This window comes from Lactuca saligna, chromosome 5 (assembly GCF_052625555.1).
Source record: "Lactuca saligna cultivar CGN05327 chromosome 5, ASM5262555v1, whole genome shotgun sequence".
Taxonomy (NCBI): domain Eukaryota; kingdom Viridiplantae; phylum Streptophyta; class Magnoliopsida; order Asterales; family Asteraceae; genus Lactuca; species Lactuca saligna.
The window spans coordinates 158,049,674-158,059,855 of NC_136421.1; the positions used below are offsets into that span (position 1 = coordinate 158,049,674).

A 10,182-nucleotide genomic window follows, 5' to 3' on the forward strand; every position below is an offset into this window, starting at 1 on the left:
GCTTTATGCTTACGGTTTTTATGGTTATGGTTTCAGGTACTTCCGGTTCGAAAGGGAAGGGCCTGGTTTGATTGTAGAGCATCCCCCCATGTTTCTGCATTATGATGATTTTGGGATTGCACACTGATAATTTTTTTCCCAATAAAGTACTTTTGAATATTTAGAACAAGGATAATGAATGTTTGGCTTAAAGATAATTAATGTTTTGGTTGAATTAAATTGAAGTTTTTACCTCATAATTTTTGGGACGTTTCATCTTAAAAATCATTCTTCTCAGGCTTCTTCCAATTCTCATCGTATCTATCTCCAATATAATTGCGCACTTGAAATCACCGATTTCCATCCTCGTCAAGGTCACAATGCTATGTAAAATGAGGACTGCCACAACTATCACATCCAACCCGAATTGAGTGGATGGATTTATCCATCTTAGTCAACCTCCTGTCCATTGATTCTAATTTTTCCAAAATTGTTGCCATGTGTTCATTTCGTCTATCTAAATTTCCTCTTAATCTTGTAACGTCTTCTCGTGGTGTATGATATTCATGTGAATGTTTTGAAAATTCGCTGATCAACTCCTTAATAGTACCCGATTCTTTATTTTTCATTGGTCCTTGAAAGTCAAGGTGTTTTCTTGTTGTAACATTCACCCCATTGTATAAAATAGCCGCTTCTAGTTGCACATTTAGATCATATTGGGGGTAATTCCTAAGCATGCCATTATACCTCTCCCATGATTCAAACAAGGACTCACCATCGTATTGTTAGAAATTTGCTATCCTCTTCTTGAGCTTGGATATTTTTGATGGTGGACTGAATTGCTCAATGAAAGCTTTGCATAGATTCATCTAAGTAGTAATTACTCTAGGTGCAAGGGATTTTAACCAAATTTTTTACATCTCCCATGAAGGGTACTGGAAGCATTCTAAGAAAAACTACTTCTCGCGGGACATTTGGAACATTCAAGTAATTGGAAATGGCCTTGACATCTTCAATGTGATTACATGCATCTTCATAATCTTTTCCGAAAAATGAATGTCCTTGAGCATCCCTAAAATAAGGCCTTTGAGCTCGAATTTTGTTTCAACTGGAATTTCTAGTAGAGCAAGTCCTAATCCTAGATCATTACACGCTTTATTCTTGTATGTGGCCATCTTCATTCACGTGATATCCGTCATCTTTAAAAATAACTGTAATAAACATAAAACCAAGGCATAAAAAGGAACAAAAAGTAATAAACAAAAACTAATAAACGAAAACTATCAGGACATTAACCACGCCGTGGTGAGAACCCGCCACGTCGTGGTTACACAATAAAAAAAAAATTAAAAAAAGAAATTTTTAAACTTTATGTGAAATAAATCTCACACAAAGAATCAAAAACTAATAGTAGATAATAATTAACTAAAATTTAAACTGTTCCCTGATATCGACACCAAAAATTTGATATTTATTTTTTGTACTAAGTAATAAACCAACTAATCTAGACTGACTAATAGATGGTATGGAGTGCACCTGATCGAATAACAGGATAGTTCAGGTAAGTAGGGTATCAAACACGAGAAATGGAAATATCAGCTAAATACTACTAAATGTTAACTAATTCAAACAATTAATTAAGTAAATGGTTTTTCTAGTTTTGCAAGTCTAGAAACTTAGTTAACAAAAGCAATGAAACTAACCAAAGCAATTCAAATTAAGGATTAAAATGGGATATTAAAGAGACTTCCGTTTAGATTCGATTCATAACACTCCTATGGTTGATTCCTTAGATAAGTGCAATGGATTAAATTCACTGTTGCTTACCAATTCCAAAATTAACTAAACTTTATGATCAAAATAATAATCCTTTAGTAAAACTAATTCATTCATGCATTGATCAGGTGAATAAACAAATAAGATTACTGGTATTCAATTCGAGTTATGCTAGACTTGAACTATGATTGACATTATTGGATAATAACATCAATTCAATATATGAATGATCATCACATATTAGCTTCCACATTAATTTACCTATTCTATTATTTAACCCTAGGTTTATGATCAACACACTAGTCTTACAAATTTGATGGTCACAAATTAATTAGATTCAAGTTTACTCAATAAGAAAGATCATCCAACTAAGAAAAACTCAGAAATAAATAGAATAAATAGTTATCATTAACACAAAAAGGATCTTTAACAAGCTATCATAACAAATAAGAAACTAGCAACAATCTAAAAATCCAACAAATCAACATATAGTCATAATGATCATCTACTCTAAGCAGAAGTTAGAGTTTTTAGCCCATGATATCCGGAAACAAACTCTTAAAAACTAAGTTCACCATGAAAATCATAACAGAGTAAATAAGTATTAAGAAGTAATATTGCCTCAAATCTCTTCAAACTCTAAACCTTAATCGAAATCTAAGCTTCTGGTGTGTTGCAGCACTTATATGGTCTCCAAAAGTCGAATAGAACTCCAATCATTCGTTAGGTTTGAGAGAATAATCATAATATTTATAACTCCCGAATCTATCCCACCATATCAAGGTTGACCACCACCACAATGTGGTCTTTAATAAAAATATTTAATAGACAAGTTACTATTCATTTAGAATATCTCCAATCACCACATCGTATTGATACAACCGTGATGTGGTCTTCCAGTTTTAAGTCTTCTTTGATTTTTATCCATTTTTTCTGCTTCCATCACTGCAATAGCTTTGTTTTGATCCCTAGCATGTCTTCGTTGCTACAAAACATATTTAAACAAATCAAGTACCTTTGGTTCTATAATAATCATAAATATAGCAAAAAATATTAAAATAATGCATGAAGTATATAATTAAATATGCACATATTACACATCAAGATCTCTTCCCCTAGTTAACCTCAGCAATCTCCTCCACATTTCTAATGACTGCAGTTCCTTCCTCGAACCTAACAATTAGTCTGTCAATGATTCGACCAATGATACCTCAAAACTCTTTCAATAAAATTTGTGAAATCTCATTGGTAATTCAATCATGTACTCTTACCTTGTCTGCATCAATCTCGGAGGACTCTGCCTCCCGTCCAGACATCGGCATCCTATTAAACAAGACCAACTACCATATCATAACCAAAGTGTCATTATTAATCCCTCATAGTTACCCACTAATCATGAACCCACACATCAATCCTCTACCATCTTCTTAGATTCCCGATGATTTTCCTTGATTTAAGTACAGATCCTGTGATTTCAATAGTACAGGCCCAATACTTCCTACCATGCCTATCTATACTTTCCTCAAGAATCATCCTGAGTCCACTAAGTCACCTAATGATAATAATACTCCCAATACCCGCTAAATAACATACTACCTGCACTAAAGCACTTCCTTTGCTCTCTTAGGATTCCCACCTCACACTGTCATTAGCTATAGAAGCACTCCTACTAATGTCATCTAACTACTTCATGAATGCAAATACATGCAACAAAACTTAAATAAAACTTTAACCAAAAGATCCTTCCCTACAATGGTTGGACTCATTAGAGTTGTGCAATAGGGACGAATCAATTATTCTAAAACCATTTAACCTTTGTAGTGTGTAACTTAACGTATTCATGTAATAGTTAACATGTGTCTATATAAGCCCTACAAAGCACAAATCAAGTAGTATTCGAATAATAGAACTCTACAGGAAACAAGGCATCCATAACCATCTTCCCTAATAGGCATCTCCACTAATAGTCATCTCTCTTAGTAGAAATTCTAGCATTCAACTATGAGTAGATCCTTATTCTAACATCTAGCATGCATTTCTAACATATCACCAATACATATAAAACAAATGTGGGTATCTTGGTTAATAAATTTCCTTGAGTTCTAACTGATTGTACACATCGGATCTTCTCCTTTAGTTATTTAAAAGTTATTTATAAAAATTTGTTGTCGATCCTTAGTTTGAGTTTGGAATCACATAAGTGTTCATCCCATTCTCTCAAACTAGGGTTCTGAAACCAACTTGTAACATCGCAAAATCCATGATAATAATTTTCATTTTATTAAAAAGAATTCATAAAACTATAAATAATCAACCATCACTTTCAAATCAAATCCATAGAATCAGAGTATCAAATAATCTGTTGAATCAGAGTATCAGAGTATCAAATAATCGTTGTCGCTGGCAGAATGTCATTTCTTCTCATTAAGGACTTAATCCCTACCGATCAATGTTCATACTCCCATATCTACTTCCTTTTATTGACTTAATGGATAAAGTTTCAAACTTTATCCATTAATACGTCATCCTTAAGCAAAATCTTAAATCCTAAGTCCAAAATGTCATAAATTCTTCATAAAGCATGCTTGGATATAAGGACAAGACCAAGCTTCTAACTTTACAACAAGAAAAGGTCCATAAAATAAACCTTAGTGCTTAAAAGGGGATAGATTCATATTAAGTCTAAGCACACTACCAAGAAGGGACCAAAAGCATAAACTGGAGAAAAAACTAGATTTAACAAACTAGAAGTAAAGGTTGAAGCTTTATACACATAATGATTCAAAAACTTAAATAATATGATGGATATAGGATTTCTGTTTTTCTTCTTGCACTAAGATGGATTTATTTCCTTCACAAGCTCCACTAAATCAAGGTAACTACTTCAAGATAAAGCGACCAAGCTCAAACTCATGGAAATGAGGCTATGGTTTCAAGGTGTGGAGATGAAGGATGAAGAATATGACCTAAAATGGGAGTTAAGGTGTTTATATATAAGAGAACCCTAAAAATTATGGGTTTGGGTTGGAACGGTTGCTACATCATGGAGCCCACCAAATCAACACGTTCAAACTAACCTTGCTATGTTGTTGGCATCACTACGCCACTTTGTGGCATAGGGTTTTCTCCAAACACCCCCATATTTGATTCCATTAAGTGTTAGTTAATCTATTTAAAAGAAATCGGATGTTACAGAAGTGCCCCTGGAAGCAGGGCATAAGGGGTGGTAACCCCTTGCAGGGTTTAAGGGGAAGAACCCTTGGCTAGGTTCGAGTTGTCTTGTGAAAGTTGATGGGTTTTATAGGTTACAAATATTTTCATGAGGCAGAAAATAACTTAACACTTATGTTCACATGCAACCTATTTGGATCTATGTCTTTTCTATTGATAGCAATAAACTATAAACATAAAGAACCCTAATCGTAAACTACTATAATCAAAATATACATAGGATTACGGTAACATACCTATTGATTATTGTAGTAAATAATCACACCAATATCCTTCTTGAAAACCTTTGGAAGCAAGCACCAAAAGTTTAGTGCCCCTAATGGTTTGTACCCCAAACCCTATAAACCTTAGAATGATGAGTAAAGATACGGAAGAGACATAAATTTCATTCATGTACTTTTTAGGAATGTCATGAACGAAAATAATGAGCCAAGGGGTCCTACTTATAGTTTAGGTAACTTGCAAGCAAAGCTAGATTTGAATGAGTTAAACAATAGATTTAAACCCAATTCAAATCCTTTCCTTATCTGCATCTAGGAGGCTTCAAAAAACACTAAATCCCTTCCAAAGCCGTCTATGCAATGGAGGGTTCTAAAATTGTTTCTTTTGTTCAACTATTGAAAAATTCCAATCCACCTTTTGCAATTTTAATTATTTTTAATTAATCCCAAATTAATTCCAAATTAATTCTGATTAATAATTAATTAATTCTAATTGATTTATTATTAAGTTATTAACTATATAAATTAATAAATCAATTATTTCACTATTGATCTCATGTTAATTTATTAATCAATTTACAAATTAGCAGATCAATTATTTATTTTCAATTAATATATTAATCCCATAATATATTAACAAACCATTTCTCTCTCTCCTAATATCATTTATAGCTATTTCTGGTTATGAGGGTTCCCCTAAAAGGGCTTTGTTTCTATTTTCAAGTTTATACCAATTTAGTTATGAGCTTAGACGCCTTAATTGAACAGTCTCTCACTTGGATTGATTGATAACTACAATTTTGAAAGTATAACCAAACAGCAATGAGTGCTTTCTAAAGCCACTGCTAGACTTTAATCCAATCAAACATTGTCCCTAATATAAGTGATCAAATATTCCTTCCCACTTCAAGATATCGAATGGAAATGAGACATTTATCATAATCAATTTCATAGTCCAATATTCTTTTTCTCAATTTCCTAATTTATGAAGACAGAATTCAAACTACTAGTTGATTACATCAATTCAGTCTTGGCTTGGCCAAACACTTAAGATGTCAACAAAAAACGAATGAGGGGATCAAAGATATCGCTTTCCTGTTAGGGAAAAAGAAACAAATAAACTAAGTTATATGCTTGTATCTTTTACTCACCAAATTATGCATGGCGCTACATTTTATGACATCACGTTACTGATGCGTTTTTGCAATACCAATGCACAAATGATTGTAAAATACAACTCATATATCATCGTATTAATAATACAAGATATTATCATCTCACAATTACTCGTGATACAATCCATGAAGTAATTCGTAGAGCATGGGTTTATCCAATACTTAAAATCCATATTTTTATAAGTACTCATGAACATTTTAACAATCTTATTGTAATGTCTAATCTCTATAAATAATTTACAATTCGATTCATCATAGTCATAATTTACTACTTACTTCCAAAAGTATGAGTGACTGTGGAATTTCGAATAATCAAATCATTCTGGAAGTAAAACATGCAAAGTAAAACATAATAATAAATTAATTAAGTATTGTCTCAAATCTGTTAAATGTAAATAATCTCTATTATTTAATCACCATAAGAATTACGACTTTATTCATTGTATAATGTATTGAGTAATCAACTAACCACCTTAATTAAACATCATTCATACTATATTATTAACATCCATACTATGCCTCTCTAAGGTCATTCCTTTGTGAACAGATCTACTGGACATTATTCCAATGATACTCATTTCATAATTGCAAATTCTTATCACTATCCAATATGTGATGGAATTTCAACTTTACATGCATTGATCCCTTGCGGTATCTAGATTCCAATGTGTCAAAGACTGAGTCTTCGATATTATAGATTATTCCACAAGAAATTTTTTACTACAAACAATTCCATGATAATGAAGTCTCAATTTCAAGGTACACTCCATGAATACTTATCTTGCATTAAAGTTTCCATCTCACATGTAGATTTTACATGCTTCTTCCATTATGGAAACATTTCCATATTTCTATACGACCATCAATTTTGACCAAGAATAATCTCAATCCAGAAACATGTCACTATGGTCCATCCTAAATAATATGATACTTCTAACTATCCACAAGCAATCGGTCTTTACTAAACCTTAAAATGTTCTTGACAATTTGCTTAATAACTCTAATCAATTAAAGTTCTAGTCCTTTTTCTCACAATTCTCAAACCATTTGAAAAATTGGAATAAGTGAATATTATAGCATATGTAATCGATCCTATATTCAAATCATATGGGATTCGATTCATTATCTCTCGCATAAGGATTTGATATATGTTTAATCTCTTGATATAATATTTCTATATATCGAATGTCTTACCTTAAAACATTTCAACATGATATTCATATATATATCTTCGACTAAGTCCTATGATACTTTATGATTTAACCTTTAGATTGGAAATGAAGTATAAGTTCCCTTTCCTTTAAGTCTACCCTAGGAAAACAATTCCCAAACTTTAAAATTTGCAAATTGAAAACTTTGTTCCCTACACACAGTATTGTCAACATGCAATAATAACAATTATGCTCCCACTAGCTTTGACATATACCAAAAAATCAATTGGACTTCTAGAAAGCAATATTCTTAATTTTCTTATTGAAGTACAAATTTATGTTATGTGATGCTTCTATAAGTCTCTAACTAGACTTCTTAAGCTTATACACCTTAATCGGACAATATATGTGTATGTGTGTTTGAACCCATCAAGACTAATAGATACATATCTTAAAAGTTCAAACAATGTAACATCCTAATTTCTAGAAATGAAATTTAGGGATTTGTGCATTTTTGGAAGTCTATTCGACGAGTTGGAAGTCCCAACTCATCATGTTGAAACAATGAGGGATAGCGTATTTGGAGAACCTACTTGACGAGTTTGAGTACCCAACTCGATGAGTTGGAGCTGATTATGAAAAAACCTAATTTTTAGGGTTTGCACCCTATTTAAAGGACCTTAAGTCCTTTCCGCCCAGCCACCCTTGCCACTTTCATGTCCAGAGAGCAAACCCTAAACGAACTAAAGCCTATTTGAGTGTGTGTGAGGCTAAAAGTGTGTGTTTGGTTCATTTCTTGAAAAAGGCTTGAAGATTTGGAGACTTGGAACGGGAAGAAGATTATAGATCCAACATCTACATCGTGTTGGCATTCATTTGGAGGTTGTTGGGGTACAAAGTTCTCCATGTATGACGTTGTAAATGGAAACCCACTTGCATGTGGTGCATTAGCCTTATGACTAATGAGAGTTAGAGAGTGTGAGAGAGACATGTAAAGACGTCTATATAAGGTGGGTTCATACCACTTGTAGAGCTGTGCTTAAGAGATGTAGTTCATAATGATTAATGAGTGAGATATTTATGAAGTTCTAGACTAGATCTCTTTTTGTACTCATTTACTATGATCGAATATATATTTTAGCACCCAAATCACCATGTTCATTGTGCAAACATTAATTCCGCATGCCAAACCATATTCTTATGTCACTACAATTGGTATTAGAGTGGGTCTTCTAGATCAAAATGATTTTTGAAGAAGGATTCTCGATTTAGCAACTTTTGTCACCATTAAAGAAATTTTTGGTGATTCTCTCTATGATCTATCTTAATTAATTGAAATCATGCGTTGTGTTTTTGATTCATGCTCGCTTGACTTGTTAGATCAAATTTTTCTTGAAAAACCCACTTGTTATGATCCAATAAATTTTTTTGTTGATCAAGCCCAATCAAATCTCATATTCGTTTGTTTGATTTGATTCTCAAATGTCAATTGTTTGTTGTTTGAATTGTTAAATGTTTCAAAACTCAAAATTAAGTCTCGATAGTATTCATCCAATTATTGTTGTTCATATATTTTGTTAAAGCCCAATGTACAAATTTGGTTCTTGTAAAATTGATTTCGAAGCCCATAATGGTGATTCATTTGTTTGAGCCCAAAATTATTCAATTACTATTCATGTATCTGTTTGATCCCAAAAGTCGTTGAATATGTTTGATCCAAATTCGCTGATGTTTATCATTCATCTTAGTTTCTTACTTTACCCAGTTATACCTTCAGACATTATTGTCTCGTTCTTAAAGTTTTATTGTCAACTTCACATTCCTGTTAATCGATTTGAAGTACTTGCTAATCAATTCTTGTGAATCGATTCAATATACTGTGTTAAATCACTAAAATCTATTATGATCAAGTTAAAATTGGAAAATCAAAAAATTGAGTTTTTGATTTGAATGAATTTGACCAAGATCACTTGAAATCAATGAAGAACAGTTGAAGAACAAGAAGTATTGGATTAAATTTGAAATTCTTTTGAATATTATGGCATTCATATTTGTCGATTTTGAATGTTTGACTTTTGAAAGTCAAAGAGTGTTTAAGAACAAACATATATTATTTTGATTTCATTCTTGATTGAAGTTGAAAGTTGGATGGCTTGGTAATGGTGAAAGGATTCGAACACTATTATAAGTCAATTATGTGAATCAACTTAACGAAATCAAATTTTGGTTAGAAAGAAACAACGACGAACGAAGCTTCAATCGATTTGTGATCAAATGAATTAATGGCCAATATTCGTGTATCAATTAATGAAGCTTAATATCGGAGATCAATTAAAAACAAAAGGCGAACTTTGATTTGTGATTTCAAAGGTGAATGACTATGGGTTGTGGAACTCGGTATTTGTACGAAGTGGGTTTTGATAGAAGATGTTGATATATTGTGCTTGAATGATAATGAAGAAATTGGGATTTGATTTCAGTGATTTTGGAGTCGACATGAGACAAAGGTTAAGATTCGAAGACTTGAATGTCGATCTATTATATCAAGAAGTAAATGCTTCGAAGCCTTGGTTATATGATCGATGGGTCGCAGTTAGTTGTTTTGAAGTCCAGGGCTTTACATGATTAAGAAACGAAGGAATTTTTTTT

General features: G+C 32.3%; 1 non-coding gene across 1 annotated transcript; it reads left to right on the plus strand.

Moving 5' to 3' along the window:
• The first annotated feature begins 687 nt into the window (after nucleotides 1-687).
• LOC144999116 (small nucleolar RNA R71) lies at nucleotides 688-794 on the plus strand. The gene has a single exon (XR_013660637.1). It is a non-coding gene; the product is annotated as a small nucleolar RNA R71 (small nucleolar RNA).
• The last annotated feature ends 9,388 nt before the right edge of the window (nucleotides 795-10,182 follow it).